This window comes from Parasteatoda tepidariorum, chromosome 6, assembly GCF_982258835.1.
Source record: "Parasteatoda tepidariorum strain Cologne lab strain chromosome 6, Ptep-v5.0, whole genome shotgun sequence".
In the NCBI taxonomy this organism is placed as follows: domain Eukaryota; kingdom Metazoa; phylum Arthropoda; class Arachnida; order Araneae; family Theridiidae; genus Parasteatoda; species Parasteatoda tepidariorum.
In genome coordinates this window covers 107,176,526-107,191,105 of record NC_141760.1, presented here as the reverse complement: position 1 = coordinate 107,191,105, position 14,580 = coordinate 107,176,526, and the positions used below count along the sequence as shown (strand labels likewise).

Genomic DNA, 14,580 nt, shown 5'->3' with positions numbered 1-14,580 from the left:
TTAGACTACATTTTATGAAATTTGTATTTTTCGCCTCTCTTACATATAACTTCCTGAATTTTAAATTTAATTCCAACTAAAGAACAAAATAATAATTATTTTCATAATGCCATGTCAACATTAAAGCAATTGTGTTAATATTGTTAAAAATTAAACTTAATGAATGCAATCAAGTTACTATTTATTTACCTAATGCTTAGAATTTAAAAAAAAAAAGAAACACATTCACTTAATAAAAAACAGATTTCCTATTTATTTTGTAACAAACATTTTAACTCACAGTTATTAACAGTACGTAAATGTAAACAACATACACAATATTAATATCAAAACGTTAAGAATACTCATGTATTTCAAATTTAATTTTCCTTTTGCTTTTTGTCACCCTAAAATAATACACCATACAAAAAATACAGTCGTTTTAACCAAATAATTCTATGTAATCAAATAATAAAACACGATTCGTTTTTCAAGGTTAGAAAATGGTCCGATATTTATGCATTTATGTCGGTCTAGGATTTAAAAAAATAATACTTTTTTTCCTCGGAAAATAAATTTATTTCACCTTCTACTTTATAAATCAAATAATTAGATTACAATAAACTAAAATTATTAATTGATATGATTTGATCTTTCTACTCACAAATTTAGGTAATGAATGAATATTATTTACTAAAACCACGTGTGTAAACACATGCCACCTTGACAGGGACTGATATTTGCGGCAATTTGTTTTAGATTTTTTTGTCTAAAAATACGATAGATGGCGCTTATGACAGTCAACTTTCAAACTTTCATCAACAGGTCCCTTTTGCAGATTGATGGAGAGAATTTTTGTGAATTTTTTTTTGTGGGGGGGGGGGGAGTGAAGGACTCTGTTTTTTTGTAATCTTCAGTGATCCCCCCTAGACAGTGCCGGATTACCCAAAAGGCCGGCCTGGGGCCCCCTTAAAATGGATTTTTTGAAAATAAATTATAAAAAATTAAGGGAAATAATGATTTTTTTAAAAAAAAGCAATTTCAAATACATATTAATGAAATACGATATTTTTTTTATCTAATGTTAATCATATTTATTTATTACTTATTAAAATTTAATTTATTATTATTTATTTTTATTTTAAATATGCTTTCTTAGATAAAAAGGTATATAAATATATTTATATTTGAATAAATAAAAAATATACGAGAAAAAAAAATTTAATCTAAGAGCTCCAAAATTTTGAATGGCCTAGGGTCCCGCTTGCACTTAATCCGGCTCTGCCCTTAAAAATTAAAAAATTATAGCATAATTACAAAAAATTTACTTTTTTCCCTCGCAATTGACTCGGAATTCAATTCAGAGATAGCCATTTGATTTCAGCTCAACTGTTAGATTAACTTATTTAAAAACAATTCCTTAATATGCTTCTCTATATAATGAAAAAAGTGAATTATATGACTAAAAAAAAATACTAACAATTCGTAAGTTAAAAATTTGCCTTAAGATAAATTCGAATTCACAGTAAATTCTATTCCATGGTAATAAATTCGTGAGATATTCATTCACTATGTGAATTTATTACTTATGATGCTAAATTGAATATTATACTGTTTTTGTCTCAGACGTAGTCTCTGTTTAATTTAAATTTTGCACTTAATATTCAGAGTTTTCTTTTATCTCGATTTTGGTGCGTGATAGCCGATGCCGACACTCATGACGTGAAGTTCTATATTCAATCTTCAAGTTCTATATTCAATCATTGATCTTCAAATCCTTCTCAAAAGTAACTTACTGAATAATCAAATCAATCAAACAAATTCGAAAATTACTATAAGCTAAAGTTTAATTTTTTTTAAATTTTATTTTATTAATTAATTAATATATAACATAATTATTATATTAATATTGAATAAGCCTGAGTCTATCAATAAAGGCTCGTCACAATAGTGATAAACTTACCTACCTATCTTGTATTTATATTTTTTTATTTGCAGGACAACAATATTTTTTCTTAGTCCTGAATAGTTTTATAAATTTTTTTTAACCATTTCAATATGAACTCAATAGACGTATTTAAGAAAATGGACACGCTCGAAATGTTTGTTTCAGAAAATGGTCAGAGCTCAAAATGCATGCTTAAGAATATAGACACAGCTCAAATTCATGCTGAAGAAACTAGACAAAGCTCGAAATGCGTGCCTTAGAAAATGGACACAGCTCAAAATGCATGCTTAAGAAAATGGGCACAGTTTAAAATGCATGCTTAAAAATTGGGCACAGCTCGAAATACTTATTTTAGAAAATGGACACAGCTCAATATGTATGCTTAAGAAAATGGGCACAGTTCAAAATGCATGCTTAAAAAAATGGGCACAGCTCGAAATGCGTATTTTAGAAAATGGACACAGCTCAATAAGTATACTTAAAAATGGACACAGCTCGAAATGCATGTTTAAGAAAATGGACAGTTCAAAATGCATGCTTAAGAAATTAGACACAGCTCGGAATTCCTTTTTTTATAAAATAGACACAGCTCAAAATGTTACAAATTTAGGGATCAGGATGTCTGGCAATATTACAGATGTAATTTTCAAGTGATCTTTTCTTATTCAGAAAACGAAACAATAAAACTATTAAAAAAAAATCTGAATCCGTACAACATAAATTCAACTATTATCAATTTATTTAATCCGTGACAACCGGGTAAAGGCAATTGTTGGCATATAAAGTAGTCTTTTCAAAAAAGAGAAATTTTAAAAAATGTACTAAGTGATTTAATCGCTTCCGGACTAGCGATTCCTAAAAGCATTCATACAAAATAAGAATCTGGATGGGAAAAGAAACAAATAAATAAAGAGTGGTAGCTTAAATGTGGTCATTGCTAATTTAGCAGACTTATTTTGCTTTCACATTAATCAATGTTAGTCTAATCACATGTCTAATCAATGTTAGTTCAAAGTGTTACTATATAATTTTTATTTTGAACTGAGGAGTAGTGAATTAAATAAATCCAGCTATTAATTAAATAAATCCAGCCCAAAAATAGACTGCTATAGAATTAGTTGGAGGATATAATTATAAACAAATTAGGGAGCCCACAATGAGGCAAACAATTTTAATATGTATATATTTCTTAAGTGCGTATTATAGCGTTAAAATGAAGAAATTGTTGCTCATATACTGTACAGTGAGCAGGAAAAGAAAAAGATCGGACCACCCTGAATAACTTTTGATCTAATGATCGGATCTTCACGTTCTTGGAATCAATTTTAATGGCTCGAAAGAGTGATCTCAAATATGCCATGTTAATAAGTACAGACGATATTTAAAGTTACGAAATCAGAGACAAAAAGATACTTTTTCTGAATAAACATACTTCTTTTTTCAACGGATTAGGATTTCTGACCCCCCAAAATATAGGTGTACCCGCAATCCGGAAAATATGCTCCCAATAGTTTCAGAACAGCTTTCCGAAATTTTGACCCTTAATGTTAATTTTTTTTTCTCCCCGTATTTTACTATATCTCGCGAACTTTTTAAACGAAATGAAAACTTTTTGCACACAGTTAGGAAATTCGTTTATCCCAAGATTCACGCAAAAAAAAAAAAAAAAAAAAAAAAAAACTTTTAGTAAATAGTAATTTTTTTTTATTATTTTAGTAATTAATAGTAAATAAATATTTGAATTGTAAGGTGTAGAATTTTTTGCATCCTTTTAAAGAACATAATTTTACATGGCAAAATAGATATGGTTTATATGTAAATTTAGGTGGTTCCCAAGATATTGAATTTTAAACATCTGTCTCTTTTGAAAATCAATTTCTCAAGAACTATTCTATCGTTTTTGCTGAAATTTTGTATTTTAACATATAAAAAGCACGTGAAAGTAATTAAATCTTGTTATAAGTCAGGCAGGTGTTTTGTGGCCGTTAAGGTAAAGTGATAGGATATAATTTTTTATTATGCTATGACACAGTTCCAATGGAAATAACCAAGACAAATTAAGGGTCTCGCAATGTGGCACAATATGGTTCCATAGAAAAAGAGCGAGAAATTTTTTAAAGCTTGTTATAAAGTGGATGGACAGTTGTGGTAAAGTTGTTAGGGTAAAGTGATAGGACGCAACAAATTACGAGAATCGGGGGACCGGGGTTCGAACTACGTTTAAGGACAATATTTTAAAATTATATTTAATAAAGATAAGCGTTTTTTCGTTTTTTAATTTATTTTACAATAGTGTAACGTAAATAAAATATTCTCCTTTCCAAAAATTTGCATTTTTCTATATTCTAAGTGCGAATACTAGCATTAAAATTCAGAAATTGCTGCTCATATATTGTTCATATAAATAGCCCTTATCTCTTGCTAGTTTCGAAATTTGCTAGATTTTGCTTGTCTCGAGGATCCGGGGTTCGAACTTCGGTCACTGTCTGAACTCAAAAATTGTAATTAATAAAAATAAATGCTTTTTTACTTATTTTTAAATAGTTTAAGGTAAATAAGTTTCTTTTTCTCTTTAAATTATCATTTTATCCTTTTCTAAGAGGGCATAATAGCCGTAAAATTAAATAAAAATTGTTGTTCATATAATATACCTATAAATGGCCATATATCTCCCCTTATTTTAAACTTTCAATTTTTAAACTCGACCAGATATTATATTATAATGTATTACTCAACAGTACTCAGGGGCGGATTACACATTAGGCCAGAGTAGGCCATGGCATGGGACCCCCAATGATTAGGAGCCCCTTTAAGAAAATTTTTTTGAAATTAAGTTTTAAAAAATTAAGAAAAACAATGATTTTTTAAAAAAAATCAATTTCAAATACTATATATTAATAAATTACGATAATTTTTTTAGTTCTAATTTAACAAAATAAAGTAAAATGTAATTTATTATTATTTATTTTAATTTTAAATATGCTTTCTTCAATGGAAAGATGTATAAATACTTTTATATTTGAATAAATAAAAAACGTACGAGAAAAAAATTTAATCTAAGGGCCCCAAAAATTCAAATGGCCTTGGGCCCCGCGTACGCTTATTCCGCCCCTGACCGTACTAAAGGGAATAATTATGGACAAATTGGGGTTGGGGCTACAATATGGTTTCGTTGGTAAACAGCAGAAATTTTTTAAAGCTTTTCATAAGGCGGACAGCCAGATGTGTGACCGGTAGGGTTAAGTGATGTGAAGCCGCAAATTTGCTAGTTCCGAATGTCCGGGGGTTAGAGCATCTTAATACTACGGTCCTCGAGGTGTCTTTGAGAATGAGCAAAGAGATGTTCGCCTGCAGCCGACCAGTGCCGTTCCTGGCGGGTATGCAACGAATGTCCCGCACGCAGGCACCCAATTTAAGGGGCGCCAAATTCAACTATTCGAAAAAAATCAAATTATAGCAAATTATTAAAAATCAAGCTATAGCAATACCTCAGACTCACCCATAGATATTCTGAATTATATAACCAAGAAAAATTTGCAGTCTTTGTTTCCAAACCTGTCTATAGCATTAAGGATATTTTTGACGCTGCCGATTTCTGTTGTGTCTGGCGAAAGGAGTTTTTCAAAGCTAAAACTTGTAAAATCTTATTTGAGAACTTCGATGTGCCAGGAAAGGCTTTCAGATTTAGCTGTTATTTCAATCGAAAATAAAATATGTGAAGCCATCGATCACAATGAAATGATCAATGAGCTTGCATCTGCAAAAGCAAGACGCGTTATGTTCTAAAACTACCTTGTTATTTGATAATTAGGTACTTAGGTATTAGACAGATCTTGCACATTTTCAAGTTAACGGATTTGTTTGCGTTGAGCGCCGTTTGAGAGTTTTAACTCAATTCACTCAGTTGAGTGAATTGAGTTATATTAGATTTTTTGTTAATTTCCGAATGGACGTGTTTTATTTATGACCTATATTGTACGTTAATAGTCTATTTTATTTGATGTCGAAAATAAATTTTTTGTCATATTTTTTCGTTGTTTTATTTTATTACGCCCATTTTCATAATCAAACACTTACACTAAAGTGACTTTAGTCTACAAGGAAACTATTCAGTTTAAACCTCAAACTAAAAATGATTATGAAAATTGGCCTTATCATCAAAATTTAAGCATAGTATATAGGGGCGCACAAAATTATTCTTGCACGCAGGCGTTCGCCACCCCAGGAACGGCACTGCAGGCGACGCACATCTCTTTTGCTCTTCCTCTCTCTCCCTTTACACAACATAAAATTCGAGAATGTACTACTAAATTATCATTTTTGTTAAAACTCATTTTTATGTGCATAACGGTAAAATCTTGCAATCAAAATTTCGACCACTTTTTGACGACCCGATGACTATTCAAATTTTAATTATTTTCCGCCCGATATAGAATTAATTTCTTGCAATATTATTGCCAAAGGAAACACTCCGCCAATCAGAATTCCGATCACCATCTGTAAAGTATGCACATTTTAACTGTTCTGAATAATAATAAAAGCATTAATTATCTACTGACTTCTAGAAAATTTCATTGCCAAATGTAATTTACTATCAATTAAAATTTCGAGCTCAGCTCTATTCTGAACGAAAATACATATTCCATTCCAACCCTTTCCGGATTGCTACAAACAGATATTATCTCCAAATAGAATTTGTCGTCAGACCATTTCTGGGATAGCTAGCGTGCTCAAATTTAAACTTGAGCTCTGAGTCTGATATATTGGCATAATGTTTTCTAAATGTTACAAGCAAAATGCTTAGGTATTTTATCTCTTATCGAAATTTCGACTACTTCCCATAAGAAGAAACTAAAAAGAAAAAAGTTAAAGTTTTAAAAAATTAGTTCATAAGGTGGGTGAAAATGACAAATAATTTAATTTTTATCATTTAAAAAAATTTCTATCGCCACCGAAAATCTCACGTCTTTCAAAAGTGATGCTCTCTACGTTTTTTGTTTCAAATGTTAAATAAAAATTATTTTTTAAAAAAAATGCTGTTTTAAAACCTTTATTTTATTATTTACAGTGAGCAGAGAAAAAATAAACATTTCATTTTTTTACAAGTGTTAAAACGAGGTGTAAATAGGAGACAAGTGTAAATAGGAGATCCATAAAAATTTTTTTTATTTACCTGATAACTTGGTGTTACTTCCTTTCGATATTCAAACCTTTATATTAAATGAAGCATCTGCATATAATTTAATAGGAGCATATGTAATCGGTCTGTAAATCAGTTAATCGAAAATAATCTCAAGGAATTATCGGGAAATAACATTTTCACTTTATCTTGCATAATTTTTATCTCTTTTAAGGTATATAATAAAAATTTTTCGTCGCTTAGGTGACGTCACGGAAGAATAGAACCTGAGTTTTGGCGAATGAAATAATGACATTTCTAGTAATGTCAAATAATAACATATCTAGTGATGAAATCAGACATCTCAAATCTAATCGTCAAAGAAGACAAGGCCACAATGATAAAATCCAGAAGAAAAGGAAAGTAACAATAAGGTATAAATTTTTCTTTTTCCTTTTTTTGTTATCGGAACATCATTATTGATAAAAGTTAATAAATAAATAAAACATGATAATCAGGAAGCGAACGAGTTAAATGTTAACCCAGAAATCATGTAACCCTACGACAACCTTGTGTCAACCATTTTTCAATAAAGCAAAAATATTGCATTTTTAAACCTTTCATCCTAAAAGGATAAAGAAATTTTTTTTTCAAGCTCTTTATAAAGTATTGTCGCTTAGGTAAATACGTCATTTAGGTCCATAATGACGTTTTAGATGACGTCACAGTAGCGACAGGATCAAATTGCATTGTCTATTAAAATTTCGTGAGCCTGCCAGGTGGAAATAAGCGTTAAGTACAGTGGCGTACGCAGAATTTTTTCAAGGGGGGTGTTCATAATTTTCTGAAAGTACTAAAAGAATTATCACTAATTTCAGGTCGTGAATTTTTCTCAAAATAATTAAAAATTGTTAAATTCTTACGTTTTGACATCCTAAAGATCCAAGAACAGTAAATATATATATTGGCACAGAAATAAATGCTATGCTCAGAGCCTACGCGGGGACCTAGGTCATTCAAATTTTTGGGGCCCTTCGATTAAGTTGTTTTTCTCGTATATTTTTTATTTATTCAAATATAAAAGTATTTATATATCTTTTCATTTCAGAAAGCATGTTTAAAATTAAAATAAATAATAATAAATTGAATTTTACTTTATTTTGTTAAATTACAACAAAATTTTAATCATAACATTTTGAAAAAATTTTAATATATATTTAAAATTGATTTTTTGTTTAAAAAATCATCGTTTTTCAAAATTTTTCAAAATTTATTTTCAAAAAAATCTATTTTAAGGGGGTCCCTAATCATTTGATATTACATCATCCACTGTACTCCGTTCCCCCTTTTATATAATTTTTCACCGCATCTCCAAAATTCTCGAATTGTCTCAAAGACAACAGAACGTCTAGGATTCCAGAATCATAGCGTAAAGATCTCGCGAATGACAACCAGTCTCGAAAACTATACTGGCAGGACAGAAAGGAACCAGTCCGTAACAGTATCACGTGAATTTGGTTTCAAAAGTACAGCCCTATTATAGTAAATGTTTTTTCAGTATTCTGAGAAATACCGTGAGAAAAAAAAAGTAGGCATAAGGCAGATAAAAATATATTGTCTTAAAAATAATAGCTTGCATAATTTCTACTAAAATTTTTATTTTTGCCATTTTGTCTGAGCTCAAGGGGGGTGTTTAAATCCCTAAGCCCCTCCCTTGCGTACGCCACTGGTTAAGTAAAGTTATTCTCGGTAAGTATGTTATATAAATATTCATAACTCCGTTTTCATTAAAAATAATACTCTCAATTAATATATAATACACGAATAATATAAAAATGAATAGAAATATAATACATGCAAATGGTGTGCTTTTTTGACGAAAAAAGCAATTGAGTCACGACCGTTAGTTTTGTCCTACACAACCCAGCTATAGAAAAGGTTAAAATCGGGATAGCCTGGTTGGTAGAGCGCTGGATGCCCGTTCAGGAGAAAGGGAGTTTGAATCCCGCCGGCCGAAGACTTCCCTTGTAGTAAATGGTAACTGGTGCACGTTAAATCTGTCGGGTCACAAAGCCCTCCAGGTTCCCATAACAAATTATACCTCTGGGGTACTAAATTGGAGATAGATTGTTCTCTTTTTCAGGTCAAAATTACGATCTGTGGATGGATGGATCTATGAATGAGTCCGCCCTATAAACGGATGTTACGTATGAGTGTGACAGAAGTCAAATTCTTGGCCATAGATGGTTCCACTGGAAAATAAGAACAATCGCACCCCTTGCCTTAAAGCCTACGGCAACAACAGCAACCTCGAAAAGGTTATACTTTGAGCCTTGAGGAGTCCCAGTGCGTTGTGGAAATTGATGAATTTGTTTTACCTTAGGTTATTTTTAATCAATCTTGATTTGAGTTGGGAGAATGTTTTTAACGCTATATGATTATGTATAAAGACAAGTGAAAAATACATAGAACTACCTTCATTTAAACAATATTAACTTTTGCTACCAATCAAGTTACCTAATAATTTAAACTGGAATTTTGTAACTACAGATGTGTCTTTTATAGATTAAGTATGAAGGAATTGAGAAATAAAAGAGAATTTTAGCTTACTAGAAGATCCTCGTTAATTTTTTTTAAATAAAGGGTTATGTTCTCTGCTAACCATATTTTAAAATAAATAATTAATTATAGAAGTTAATTTTACCAAATAAAACGCTTAACTTTTTACGACAAACCTAGTTCATATCACCGTCAGTCAAGCATTTGCAATCGAGTTAAATGTTTGAAATTATTTAATTTTCTAAGAGATTATTTAAATAAATTTTGTATTTTTTTTCACACACTAACTGGAAGGCTCAGAAGGAGTTTTTAAATGTGTCTAGGCATATGTCGCGAAATATGACTTCTTACAGGAAACATTGGTACACAAATTGTTCCCATCTTCAAATCGACTTCATTGAAACAAAAAGGACCCAAAGAACATGAGTAAACATGTTCAGCCATGGCGTGGAGTATACTTGGATTGAGCGCCTGATTCTCATTACTGTTATAGCGTGCATTAAAACAGAAGCTATTATTATTATCGAAAACCTCATTGAGCTGCTGCATTTAGAGCTGCAAATATGAAGGTCAAAGTCAAGTATTTAGGGAGTAGCGGTAGCATAAGAAATAAAGCACAATGCGGTGCCCCAGGTTCTTCAGTGGTCGACGAATTATGGGTAGTAATGTTCCCTTGTCGTCGGGCTAACCGTGGGAGGTTTTCTCTCTATATGAAATAAATGCGGATAAGGTCATCAAAAAATCTTCCACGAAGGCTGATTTGTTCCTATACTTGATCCAGAAGTTCTGTTATTTTCTGGGTTGTCTTCAAAATCACAAGGCTATGGAGTTGAGCTTCGTGCTGCTAATCATAAACCCAAAAAATGGGTCATAAAATAAGTATGATGGAAGAAATAAGTTAGTTAGTTAAGAAGTGGCACATTAGAAACGAAGAGCCTAACTGTCTTCCGAGACAGTTGATGAATCTCTAGAATCTTGATGAGTTCCTCGAATACTGGAAAGATCTCGATGTTTTGGTGATTATGTAACAGAAGAGTGCTTCGTAGTCATGTTCCGGGAGAAACAACTATCCAGTTATTTAGGGAAAATAATTATCTAACGTTATTTAGCCTTAATTTTCCAACTTTTTTAAAAGGTGCAATTCTGTTGATTGGTTAAAAAAAATCAATCAGCAAAAATTTGTTAATACCAAAAAAACATTGATTAAACAAAAATTCAACCTTAAGTGGAAGAAAGAGGTTTTTAAAGCGAATTCTTGGAATATTACGCACTTTAAGTTTTAAAGGGGAGTATTTTTAGGAAATACCAACACGCTATAAAATCCCCCCCCCCCCAAAAAAAAAGCCTATTCAAAAATAACTTGAATTTCAAATCTTTTAATTTAGTGTTGATTGTACTTTAATTTCGCTCCCCTCAAACTTTGGACACCTGCGACGCCTATGCTTTTTCTTCCATTTCTTATTATTTGTTTAGCTTTGAATCATAAATGTAAAATTTCTGTTAGAAATTTAAATTTTATATAGTAACTCACAATACCACATGCAATAAGCTATTGATAAAAATTTTTTAGAAGTAGTTCTTTGTTTCCCATTCTCTCTGATTTGTATCATTTAGAACATAAGTTTTCTAAGAAAGATTTTACTATTGTACACTACCGAGTTGATTCTGTATGTATCCAATATAATACTCATAATATTAGAAGTTATTGTGTTCATTAAAATTTATATACAAAATGTTCAGGAGTAATTTTTTTCCTTTTTTGTTATTTTATCATAAAACACTTATTTCATGTAACATTATAATGAACCTGTATTGCGCTGTTTTATACAGGAGTTGGACAAAATCATGGAAACGCTTCTATGTTAACTAATCTTTTAATATTTCTCATGAAAAAAATTGTTTTTATAAAAATATTAAGTGTAGGCCATGAGATTTTCAAACATAACAATAAAGTTTAAAGCTTTAAGAGGTGTGATGAACCAGCAATAAATTACGAACAAAAAATGTAGCGATAAGCTTGCAAATTGTATAAATTACTTTAGTTATCCTATCCAATAGTTGCACCAAACTCCACAAATCCAGCTTAAATACTCGTGGATATTTCTTTGCCTTACGTCATATATAACTTCAGAAATATTCATTAAAACTGAAAAAAAATTTTAGAGTAATTTTTAATTAGTAACGAAATACCAGTTTAAAATGCGAAAATATAAAGAAGGAAAACATTACATAATACAGGGTTGCCACAGAAAAGGAACAAAATAGTTGTTTTTAGTAGCCTCATGCATGAAAAAAATTGCAAAAATAAGAGCGAAAATTCATCAAAAATATGACTTAAATTTTATTATATGACACAATGCCATATATACCATGATCCACTTACTCAAGTTGGTGGCAAATATAATAATTCTTGTATAAACGTTAGTGTTCTAGCACTAAATTTTTATGTAAAAAAAATTAGCATATTTGCAGAAAATTAAACACTTTTAATGACTAGAATTCATTTTTCTAAATTTTGTTCTCCCTTTTATCAATAATTGATTTAGCAAGCAAATATATATACATACTTGTACATAAACTCACGCATCATAATAAAAATTGGGTTTCTTAAAATCATGCGGAATTTTGTAGCAATAACCATTGAAAAAGCCACCAAGAAACGAAATGGAATCTGTGCAAATTGAATGAATTAAAAAGTGGTAACTCAAATCTGCAATTCAAAATTTTTTATTTTTTAAGAGAAAAAAATTCAGTGAGTTCAGGAGCTCCAGCAGGCTGTCAACCCTATTTGTGCTAAAAAAAAAAAAACATCGCTAGGAGTACAAAAAAAATTTCCCGTGCCTTGCTATACACGGATGTTATTTTTTATGGATATTGTGAATCAAAAAAGTGAGGAAGTTGGATATAATTATTAACTTTTTTCTGTCTTCAACTGATTTTTTTGTTGTAATAATTCTGAAATTTCTACCTCAAAATAAATACATATACCGATTTTCTAGGCCATCTATAGAGGAGAATGTAGCGATAAACATTTTTTCTTGTTTGCTTCTTTCATCTCACTTTCCCATCCCTAAACAAACCAAGCAGATGTTTCCAACCCAGGCAGATGATGCATTTGTAAGGTGTCAGTGGGATCAATTTTCTGTCAGATGGAATGAGTAATTATTCATTTTTGGTCAAAGGGTTGAACACTAATATGCATTGATAAGGCCCTCATTTCAACTCCTTTTTGCTCTCAGTTCAGTTAAAAAAATCCTGCAAACAAGTGTCTCAAATTTAACTATGGCGAGCATTAAACGTAAAACGTTCTTCATTGATGATAAAATGGGCATAATCAGAAAAATTTAAAATGGGTGTAATCAAGCTGATATTTGCAGGGAATATAAACTATCCAAATCTACAGTTCGTAACATATGGAAAAATACGCAATTAACAATTTCTGCTAATGAAAAAAATTTAAATGGCAGAAAAAAGCAGATCACAAGGATATTGAAGAAGCATTACTGAAGTGGTTCAACATTCAAAGAAGCCGCAATCTTCCAGTATCTGGACAAATGTCGATGAATTTGCTAAGCGATTTTATGAGATCACTTTTATGTACTCGAATGGCAGGTTAGACTGGTTTAAAAAGCGGAATAACAGAAATTAAGGAAAAATTATCTGAGAGTCGGGAAGTGTTTCCATAATGTTGTTGAACATGTTGAGGATTGCTCATGAGCTAGAGATTACTAATTTTTTTTTGTACACAAGACGAAGAGTAATGAAAAAAAAAAAAAAACACTTTTTTTGCTACTACATAATATTTTTCAGTCATTTATTTTAATGATGTGTAATAAAAGGGAGGAGTTTGGGAACCATTAGTTAAATTGCCTGCGTAACGGATATAGTGAACTCCCGCTTACAGTGAACCAAAAATTCGGTTCCTTGAAGGTTCACTATAGCGGGATTTGACTGTAGTTGCATTCAATCGCCTGTGTCAAAATAGGAATGGCCCTATATAATGCATGTCATTTTTAATAAATCTTATTTAATAGAACAATTACAATAATATAGTATTGTAACGAATTTTTTAAAAATTATTTTTAATTATTATTTGAAAATTACTCTTGAAAGTTTGCTTAATTTTATTGAAAACTTCTGCCGTTACAGTAAGAAAACTAAGTGAAAAAAATGTATACATATAAAGAATTTTTTTTTTAAAAAATATTTCTATGAAAATGTTTAAATTTCCTAAATTTACAAAATTTAATGCAGTTGATGAATAGGCTAACCAAAATAATTTATACAAGTTGCAACATATCGCTGCAGTTTTTTGGCATAGGGTGTATAAAAAGTCTTTCGTTAAGAATTTATTGGCGGTCTCTCACACCTTTAAACTTTATTGATATGTATGAGAGATCGTATGACCTAAAGCTATAAAATAACTCTGAGTATTTTTGAGATATATGAAAAAATGAGTTTATACAGAAGTGGTTAACATTTTTACTCAAAAATAATAAATCTTGCTTTTTAAGGACATTTACAGTTTAATTTGAACTCCAGTGATAAATAACTAATCTTTAAAATCATGTTAAAATTATTAAAACTACTTTTAGTTTCGTCTAGCAATAACTTTTGGGAGTTTAAGGATAAATTCATTTCACATTTCTCTACATAACTTTTGTTTCACAAATAATATTTATGAAACATTTGATGAAAAAGTACCTGTACTGAGACTGTACTTCTTGAGACTGATTAAGTATTGAATGTTAAAACAGAATCTATTCACAACTGTTTTATTGAATTGTGTGGGAAAAAGAAATATTTATTTTCATTAAATGTATGAAAAGAGTAAACATTTTTTAAAAAAATAGATAGATATACGCTAACAAATCACAGAAAAAAAAATTAGTCAAAAAAGTTTCTAACCAGGTTAAAACTTAACAAGCAGTGTTCTAAAGCATTTAAAAAAGTTTGAAATGAAAATAAACAACAA

The 14,580-nt window shown here is 30.3% G+C and overlaps 1 protein-coding gene across 5 annotated transcripts in view; it reads right to left on the bottom strand.

Annotated features, from left to right (window-relative positions):
* LKRSDH (lysine ketoglutarate reductase/saccharopine dehydrogenase) overlaps positions 1-7,274 on the bottom strand; it is a 46,584-nt gene extending 39,310 nt beyond the window's left edge. Inside the window, exon 1 of one of the 5 annotated variants that reach the window (XM_016067159.4) lies at positions 7,101-7,274. The gene's annotated coding sequence lies outside the window, so the exon portion shown is untranslated. The other 4 variants (XM_043049519.3, XM_071178284.2, XM_071178283.2 and 1 more) reach the window with 4 other exon arrangements.
* Positions 7,275-14,580: the final 7,306 nt, after the last annotated feature.